Genomic DNA, 9,978 nt, shown 5'->3' with positions numbered 1-9,978 from the left:
TCCTAACTGCCTAAAAGTAAAACTCATGACCTTGGAAGGTAGGGGAGTAACCTTTCCTGGAATGTAAATCCAGAGCAGATCTGGCTGTGAGACTCTGGGGTCTTGAGGTCACGCAAGTTAATGGGGGGCTCTTTCGAACCAGGCAGCAGTGGCCGTTTGACACTTGCAAGCCCTATTAGCTCTGCACCTGTCGAAGGGGTGGCACCTGCTCTCTTCCCCTCAATGCTTGCCACACGCCCATGGCTTTGGTGACAAAGCTGACGTCCCATCATTTTGATCTCATGAGTTTGTCCTGTCCTTAGCCTTATTTCCAATTCCACATCTCGTTAATAATGATCGCAACTCATTTCTTCACGTGCTTCAGTTCTCATTAAATTTGTGGAAGATGCGCCTGGCAGAACTTGCTTTTCTTTCTCCGTTTAAGCTGTGACGAGTCTTTCAGACATGTCTTAATGAAATTCTTCAAAAGCAGCCTTTGCGTCCTGGTGCCAGGCCCTGGAGAACTCAAAGCACCTGTGGAGCAAACCTGTTACAGAGATGAATGTGAACTGGGAGGCCGAGAACTCACACTTCCTGAGCTTGGCTGGTTGCTTAGACGCTCCCCGACTCACTTTTTTTCATATAAGCCAAACTGGATTTTCACAAAATCCATGCCATGCTTCCATTTGTTTAAAAGTTTGATTCTGTAAGTGACACTAAGATAGAGTGTGTCTAAGAAAATGGGCTTTATACCACAAACTTAAGTGCCTAGAACAACACAAGTGTATCATTTTATAGTTCTAGAGGTGAGAAGTCCTAAAATCTAGGTGTCCGCAGGGCTGGTTCCTTCTGGATTCTCTGGGGGGAGAATTTATTTCTTTGCCCTTTCCAGCTACTAGAGGCTATCCTCATTCCTTGGTGTGTGTCCTCCCATCATTTTGCCTTTTCTCTCTCTGCTTCCCTTGTCACATTGCCCTGTCTCTGACTCTGAGGCTCCTGCCTCCCTCTTACAAGGACCCTTGTGATTACCAGAAGAATCCAGAACAATCTCCCCATTTCAAGATCATTAACTTAGTCACACTTGCAAAGTCCCTTTGCCAGGTTCTGAGAATTAGGACGTGGACGTCTTGGGGGGTTGGGCGGGGCAGGGAGAGGGATGGCTTTGTTCTGTCCACCACATACTCCTAACATGTCTCTGTTCAAAAACCCTTCGATCGTTCCCTGTAGCCCAGAGAGTAAACTATTTTCAAGATGCATCTTTCTTTTAAAAATAAAACAAAGACTGCAAGAAAACTGGTTATCAGGAAACTCAGTGACATGTTTAAACCATGTGGAAATTTAAACTTGCATATTTTATTATTTTCCTTGGTCCTATTTTATTTTGTGTAACTTAATTTTACTAGTTCTGCTTTTCTGGAAAGAGGTTGATGATTTTATTCTTGTAAATGAATACGTTTACAGTTTTCTATCTTTCTATCTAAGGAAAAACCCAGTTCTTCCCTATTATGTCTTTCTTTCCTGTGTGTCTCCTTTACCTTCAAGAGAATGTTTCACTTCTGACACTTCTGGTCACCAAATGTGTGGAGGTTTTTTCCCCACATCGAGCAATTCTCTCTGACACCAGCTGGGTGTCCTACAATTTAATGTGATTCTTTTCTTTAAGTTTTATTTTTATTGGAGTATAGTTGATTTACAATGTTGTGTTAGTTTCAGGTGTACACCTGGGTACACATGAGTGATTTTCGCTGGGTCCGCTGGATGTCCTACAATTCAATGCGGTTCTTTTTTTAAAATTTTGTTTTGTATTGGAGTATAGTTGACTTACAATGTTCTGTTAGTTTCAGGTGTACACCTAGGTCCACGTGAATGATTTTTTCTGGGTATACGCGAGGAGTGCGATATACAGATCATGTGGTCGTTCTATTTTCAGTTTTTTAAGGAGGCTCCATACTGTTCTCCATCGTGGCTGTAATCAATTTACATTCCCAAAAACAGCGTCGGAGGGTTCCCTTTCTCCATGCCTTCTCCCACATTTATTGTTTGTAGTCTTTTTGATGATGGCCATTCTGACTGGTGAGAGGTGATACCTCGTTGTAGTTTTGATTTGGAGTTCTCTAATAATTAGCGATAGGGAGCAGCTTTTCATGTGCTTTAAAAAAAAACAAAAACAGTGTGCATTAAATTTACCTCTTGAAATTGGCTTCTTTTTTTTTTTAACATCTTTATTGGGGTATAATTGCTTTACAATGGTGTGTTACTTTCTGCTTTATAACAAAGTGAATCAGTTATACATATACATATGTTCCCATATCTCTTCCCTCTTGCGTTTCCCTCCCTCCCACCCTCCCTATCCCACCCCTCCAGGCGGTCACAAAGCACCGAGCCGATCTCCCTGTGCCATGCAGCTGCTTCCCACTAGCTATCTACCTTACGTTTGTTAGTGTATATATGTCCATGACTCTCTCTCGCCCTGTCACAGTTCACCCTTCCCCCTCCCCATATCCTCAAGTCTGTTTCTTGAAGGCCTGCCCTGTTTTGAATTCTTTTTCGATTACCTAGCCCAGGACTTTTCTTGAAGGCAGGTGTTCTTCACAGCCCCGCAGGCCTTGCGAATATGAAGTGTCCATAAGCACCTGTTGTAAAGTTGTTGTTATGGGAAATGTCCACAAGGGGACAGCATTTCCTCATGCCCCACTAGGGTTACGCCTGCAACCAAGAGCCTTAGAGAAAGTCTTGTCCTTGGGTCGTAGATTTGAGTGGAATGTGTCAGAAGAAACACCCCAGGCCTTGTGTATCCTTACTTCTTCCCCCTTACCCTTCACCCTGGCAGACAATTCCCAAGCCCTGCCAAAACCGCTATGCTGAGCTTGCCGTCGTACTTAGGTGGGGAGACTCCGAGGAAGGAGGCTGCCCGTGGGAACCCCACCACCAGGAGACTTGGAGACCAGGGGACCTTTCAGAGCCCTTCCAGACCAGAGGGTCCACCGTCCTTTCTGTGCCCTAGGCTTGCTTTAGCTGTAGGAGGGCCCGCCTGCATCTGGAGATTGTGGTCCCATCCGCAGGGAACCAGGCACTCCAGGTCCAAAGGGGGCTCATTTGCAGGCACATCCTCCCCAGCTCCCTCTGCCCCATGACAGTCCAGCCTTGGAACCCAAGGCTGCTCCGGCTCCTGGGATGTGACAGCAGCCCAGGTCACCGAGGCCTGAGGGGAATACTGTAGGCCTTCCTTCGTCCTTCCATCCCTTCCTTTTAACATTTTTCGTATTATTTTTATTGGAATATAATTGATTTACAATGTTGTGTTTGTTTGGGGTGTATAGCAACCTGATTCAGTTATACATATACGTGTCTCTGTTCTTTTTCAGATTCTTTTCCCATATAGGTTATTGCCGAGTGTTGAGTAGAGTTCCCTGTGCTCTGCAGTAGGTGCTTGTTGATTATCTCTTTTATATATAGTAGTGTGTGCATGAAATTAATGCCATTCTGACACAGTTTTCCCAGAGGTGTGGTCAGACCTCACCAGTTAAGGGCTCAGCCTCACAAGACTGCCCCCTGGCTGCCCCCATGCACGCCTCAGACATCACTTGCAAGCCCAGGTTATTTTGACTAACTGGCAAGAGATTGGAGGTTCTAACAGCCCTCTCCTCGGGTTCGATTCATTTGCTAGAGCAGCTCTCAGAACTCAGAGAAACACTTACCTGCATTATTAGTTTGTTAAAGGGTATGATAAAGGATGTAGATGAACATTCAGGTGGAAGAGATGTGTAGGGTTAGGGTTGGGTACGGGGAAGGGTCAGTGCTTCCTTGCCCTCTCCCAGCTGCTCCCAGCCCCTCCACATGTTCAACCAAGAAGCTCTCTGAACCCCATCCTTTGGGGTTCTTATGGAGGCTTCATTATGTAGCCATGATTGATTAAATCACTGGCCATTGGTGATTGAACTCGATCTCCAGCCCTTCTCCCCTCCTCAGAGGATAGGGGATGTGACTGGAAATTCTGACCCTCTGATCATAGGGTTGGCTCCACTAGCAACCAGTTCCATCCTATGTACAGTCCACAGGTCACCTTATTAGCATAATCAAGGACACCTTTATCACTCTCAGCACTTAGGAAATTCCAAAGGTTTGGAGAGCTCTGTGCCAGAAATGGGAACAAAGACCAAATATGTATATTTCTTATGATAAATCACAATATCACCTTTCTGTATATAGATTTTAAAAATACTGAGTAGCACCCCTATTTTCTTTCGGGAAGTAGTAAGGTATTGGAACCCTACAATCAGGCCTTTGCTCCTCTATAGTTTGGCCAAAAAAAAAAAATTTTTTTTTTCAGCTCCATCCCCTAGTCACCAGCCTATAAATCTGCAATCAGCATGTGGTTTCTTTAGGGTATGGAGGTTTTGTAAATTTGTTCATATAATTCCTTGTTTTATTTAGGTCTCTTTCCAAGTGGCAGAAACTCATCCAGTTTGTCTTGAGCAAAAGGGGCATATGGTGGCTCTTGTGAAGGCAGAGTCTGCTGTGTTGATAGCTTGATTGAGCTTCAAACAATCGCTCCAAGATGCAGTTTTTCTCTGCTTTTTGCCTCTGCTTTCTTCTGGATTTTACTTTTATTTTTAGGGTCCATGTGGTGGCAAGATAGTAGCTCAATCCTTACATCCATTCCAGTTTCATTGTCATGGGATGGAGCAATATACTTGTTAGTTGGGTATAAGACTGGGTTAGCTCTAACTGGGCCTGCTTGGGTAGACTTGAACTCATCACTAAACCAATTATTGTTTTTGTTTTTTTGTTTTTTTAATGTTATTGAAGTATAGTTGATTTATAATGTGTTAATTTCTGCTGTACAGCAAAGTGATTCAATTATACATATATACATTCCTTTTCATATTCTTTTCCATTATGGTTTATCACAGGATACTGCATATAGTCCCTGTGCTCTACAGTAAGACTTTATTGTTTACTAAACCGTTTATTGTGAAACAGGGGGCAAATGCAAGGCACTGACATCTTAGGTTTGGGTCATAGGATCTGTAACTGGAGCTGGAAGGTAGGGCCCCGCCTGAATCATGAGATTGAAAATAGGGAAGGCCTTTTACTGAAGGAAAAACAGGCTCTTACTAGCATTGAAGGCAGTGGATGCTGAGTGGCCCCAAATTAATAGCTGTTGGAATTGGCCCATCTAGAATGCTTTCTGCCTTCTCTATTATTAGTATCTGCACCTGTTCTTTAATGTCTAGCTAAAACTTTACCTCTTCTCAGAGTCCTTCCTGCAGGACTCCCAGCACAAAATGATCTGAAATCTATCTGATTATTTATGAGTCTATCCATTCATTTAACAAACATCTAAAGTATGTTCATCTCTCAGACCCTGTGTGCTGAGCACAGAAATGCTGATTATGTCCTCTGAGGGACTTACTATGTAGTGGAGGTGACCGGCATCTCCCAGGTAATTATAGGTGTGATGAGTGTTACAGCAGGAGAAGGGGTGGGAGAATTTAACAGGAACGTTTAGTCTGCGGGATGGGAGAGGGCTTCGGTGAGGAGGTGTTATTTAACGTGAATCCCAGAATTACCTAGGTGCAGGTGAGGATAGTGTAGAAGAAGGGGAATGGACTATTGTAGATGGGAGGAAGTAGAAAGGCCCAGAAACTGTCATACACCAAGGGTCTCAAACTCCTCTGTCTGGGAGGATGAATCATTGAAAGAAGCCGGCCAGGATGAGGACAATGCATGTTGGCAGCGTTGTGAGTCAAAAGGCTATTTCAAGTCGCTTTGTCCTCCCAGCTCTAGTCCAGGTTGCCAGATCTTCTGTTTCTGAAGAGTTTTTATTTCACATTTGCCAATTCAAAAATTTTGGCAATGGATTAAAATTTTAAAAATACTGTATGGGCAAAATAAAATCCTGCGGGCTAACGTGGTCCTTTGTCTAGGTTTGCTCCCTCTGCTGCGCGTGAATCTGTTCAGGCAGTTAAAACCTGTAATCTCTGGACTCCACTCCCAAGAAGTTCTAACTTGAGATCGCTGGGATGAAGCTTTGTTTTCCCAATTTTTAACCGGTGTTCCTTCCATGAGATTCTTTTGCCAATGTTTTTAAGCCCATGCTTTGAGAAACACCATTAAAGGAAATGAAAGAAATTTAACAGGACTAGACTGTAGAACTTGGGAAGGAAAGAGAAGCAAAGTCTGGTCCTACAGACCTTATAGGATATGGCGTGTGAGGTTTGGATTTTATCCGGAATTTAATGGGAAACCATTGAAAGTTTTAAGGAGAAAAGAGTGTTTTGCTAGAGTGGGCTTGATACCGGCTCATGAAAGCTGATTGTTCCTTTTTCAAAATTTGTGCAAGCAACTGGTTAAACCATTGGTAGCTTGAAATCTGCCATGGTGGGACTGTTTGCACTGTGGAAATTGGCAAATGCCACAAGTCACTCTTCCTACCCTTGAAAGGGTTGTTAAATACTTACCATACACCATTGAGTGAGTTCATCAAACTTCTATGTTTGTATTTATATGTACATATGTATATTATATATATATTTATTTTTAAAGATGGCACTTAAAAAAATTATTTATTTATTTGGTTGCACCAGGTCTTAGTTGCAGCTCACCAGTTCCTTAGTTGTGGCTTTCTGGCTCCTTAGCTGTGGTATGTGGGCTCCTAGTTGTGGCATGCAAACTCCCAGTTAAGGCATGCATGTGGGATCTAGTTCCCTGACCAGGGATTGAACCCAGGCCCCCTGCATTGGGAGCACAGAGTCTTAACCACTGCTCCCCCAGAGAAGTCCCTATATATATTTAATATCTAAAAATATATTTAATATCTAAAAATATATTTATATAGTACATACATTATATATACATATATATACATTTACATGTAGACTCACATGTATATAATTTCAAAGATCCATCTGGCTGCATTGTGGCGAGTGGATTGGCGAGGGCAAGATGGAAGATGTAATAGTCTAGGTGAGAAATTACGATGGCAGAGGAAAGAGATGAGTAACTCGATGTATAAGCTTTTGCCTCAAAACTTACGGCTTAAAACATGAGCACTTATTCAGCTCACACTTCTTCTGGACAGTTCTCTCGGTTTGTGACAAGCCACTGGTTTGATTGGGTTTACTTGTTTGTCTGAGATCACTTGGAAGGTCAGCTAGGGGCTGACTGGTCAGGATGGCTCCACTTACTTGTCTGAGGTTGGGTGGCTGCTGGCTGGGTGAGGGGGTGAGGGGGCCACGTGTCTCTTGTCATCCAGAATTATCCAGGGCTTGTTCACAGGGCAGCGAGTTAAAAGAGCAGCAAGAAGGCAAGTCTTTAACACGCAAGTGCTTTTTCACTGTTTGCTGATGTCGTATTGGCCAAAGCAAGTCACAAGTCTAACCCTGATTCAGGTGTGGAAAAAGACTCCACCTCTTGATGGGAGAAGTTACCAAGTCACATTGCAAGGGCATAGATGAAAGGAGGGGAGGAATTTGTGGCCAAGTTGGCAATCCACCATGATGGATTTATGAGGTAGGAGACAGTGCTGTCAGGACACTGGTGATTGAATGTGGGAGGTGAGGGAGAAGTAAGAGTGAGGCACAATTAGTTAACTTGTGTGTTCATGTCATCTGCTCCCAACCAGAATATACATATAGGACAGACAGCATCATAAAGTGTAAGAAACTATTGCCCAACACCTTGAACGGTGATTTCTACCTCTTAGGCACATATTTGCTGTCTAATTAAGAAAAACCATCCTCTTCTCAATTTTGTCACCTGCCTGAGTTTGATCAAGTCATAGCACCAGTTTTGCTACACATGGAATCTTACTTCATGTTCTTCATTTCCTTACAAATAAACCTTGCTCAGAACTTCGCTGTTCCAGAAAGTCCTACCTGAAAAATAACACCTACACACCCTGGTTCTTCCTGCCGTGATGCATTTGATCATCATGTATGTTGAGATCTCGCTCTTTGGCCTCGGTCCTTTGTGTGTGTACTTGTATAGGTCAAGATGATTTGTAATTCTACTAACGATATACAGTGTTGTGATGTCCACTGTTATATTTATCCAGTGAATGGAGTAGAGAAGCTTGTGTGCTCCATGGGGATGGGATCTCTTCCACTCAGAGCTACATCCCTGGTGCTTGCGCCGTGTTGGATACATGGTGGCCTTCAAATACGTATTCGTTGAAAGAGGGAGCCCTTGGGATTTATTCTGTAGTTCATGGACTCATATATCTGACTTTCTTCTCTAAACAAGACATGCGGAAGCACATCAGAAAACCAGCTTCCTTTCAAAGGCTACTTCCTTTGCTCCTCTAATTCCTCAGGAATTTCCATATCTGGAGAAACACTTCTGCCAGAAAAGTGTGTTTTATGCTTATTCTTTCTGTAACCTTCAGTTCTTGTCCAAGTCACAATTAAAATCGAAGTATGTTTTTGAGTGCTAGTAAAGCACTTATAGCACTCTGAATTTAATTTTTCAAAATTAATTGTGATTTCCCTATTGAAGCATAAACCTGATTCAAAAGCACAGGCTTAGTTTAGGCTGTATAACTCTTTGTAGCGTATGTTTTTTCATCTACATCAACACTTGGTTCTACAGTAGCTGTATTTTTTTTTTTCTCTCTGTCTTTGATGCAGTCAATTCCTACTGCTCTTTGCCTTAGTGGGGTTAAGTGGATGATCATTAAAAAAAATAAAAAAAGAATCAGAGTCGTTCGGCCACATTCAATAAAGGGGTTACAGCATGCTTTCTGAGGGGTGGAGTGTATGTGTATATATATATATATATATATATATCCCCACCCCTTGATTCCAAATGATTAACAAAGACATCTTCTTGGCTCTCAGTTACCCTTATAACTTCAGGTAGGCCCAAGCCGTTCACTAAGATCAATACATAATGTGGAATATTGAAAGAAATGTGAAGAAAGGAGGGAGCCACGGAAAGCAGGGAGAAGTGATATGGAAATGTAAGGAGATGGAAGAGCAGACCAGTGGTCAATCTGGGGAAGAAGATGAAGTCATCTGAAGGCCAGAGCTGTCCCTGTTATTTTTATTTAATTGCGAGTGAGGATCTTTAAAGTTACCTGTGTTACTTTATAATAATGCAGCCTGTATTTAACATGAGTCCAATACAGTGATCTTTATACACCCTACAGCTTTTCAAAGTACAAGGTAAGAAAGGAAGACAGCCAGGGTGAAGACAGACCTCCCCGTGTTAGTTCTCCAGGAAGGGGTAAATCGAAGGGAAAAAAATGACACAAAGCGGGGCTTCCCTGGTGGCGCAGTGGTTGAGAGTCCGCCTGCCGATGCAGGGGACACGGGTTCGTGCCCCGGTCCGGGAAGATCCCACATGCCGCGGAGCGGCTGGGCCCGTGAGCCATGGCCGCTGAGCCTGCGCGTCCGGAGGCTGTGCTCCGCCACGGGAGAGGCCACAACAGTGAGAGGCCCGCGTACCACACACACACAAAAAAGACACAAAGCAACTGGTGCTGTCTTTCCTTAGCATGTATTCATGGACAGTGACTCCTTATAACGTGAAGTCTGTATTCTCATCATTGGCAAAATCCATTGTCATATGCCTACCAATGTTTAGTAAAAGATCCTAGAACTTTCAAGAGCACCTTTTATTCCAAAGAGAGGAGTTTGAAAAAATAACGGGTTGCACAGGTCAGGATCCTAGCAGCATCTCAGGGAATAAGAGGTGTTTATGTCCCATTGATTGGGACAACCTGCCCACTTTTCTTTATTTTTTAAAGTTTTTTTTTTTGGTCGCGCCACGCGGCTTGCGGGATCTTAGTTCCCCAACCAGGGATCGAACCCAGGCCCCCTGCAGTGGAAGCACTGACTCCCAACCACCGGACCACCAGGGAATTCCCTGCCCACTTTTAAATGACTCATCGGGGACAGGGTGTAAGTGGAGCAGCTTCACCATTCCAGTGTCTTGACTTTTTTTTTTTTTTTTTTTGATTACGCCGTTAAATACATTGAGGCTACCTCTTGAGTT

Source organism: Delphinapterus leucas, chromosome 10, assembly GCF_059928025.1.
Source record: "Delphinapterus leucas isolate spDelLeu-1000000601 "Yukka" chromosome 10, BTC_Dleu_Yukka2, whole genome shotgun sequence".
In the NCBI taxonomy this organism is placed as follows: Eukaryota; Metazoa; Chordata; class Mammalia; order Artiodactyla; family Monodontidae; genus Delphinapterus; species Delphinapterus leucas.
This window is presented reverse-complemented; position numbering follows the sequence as displayed.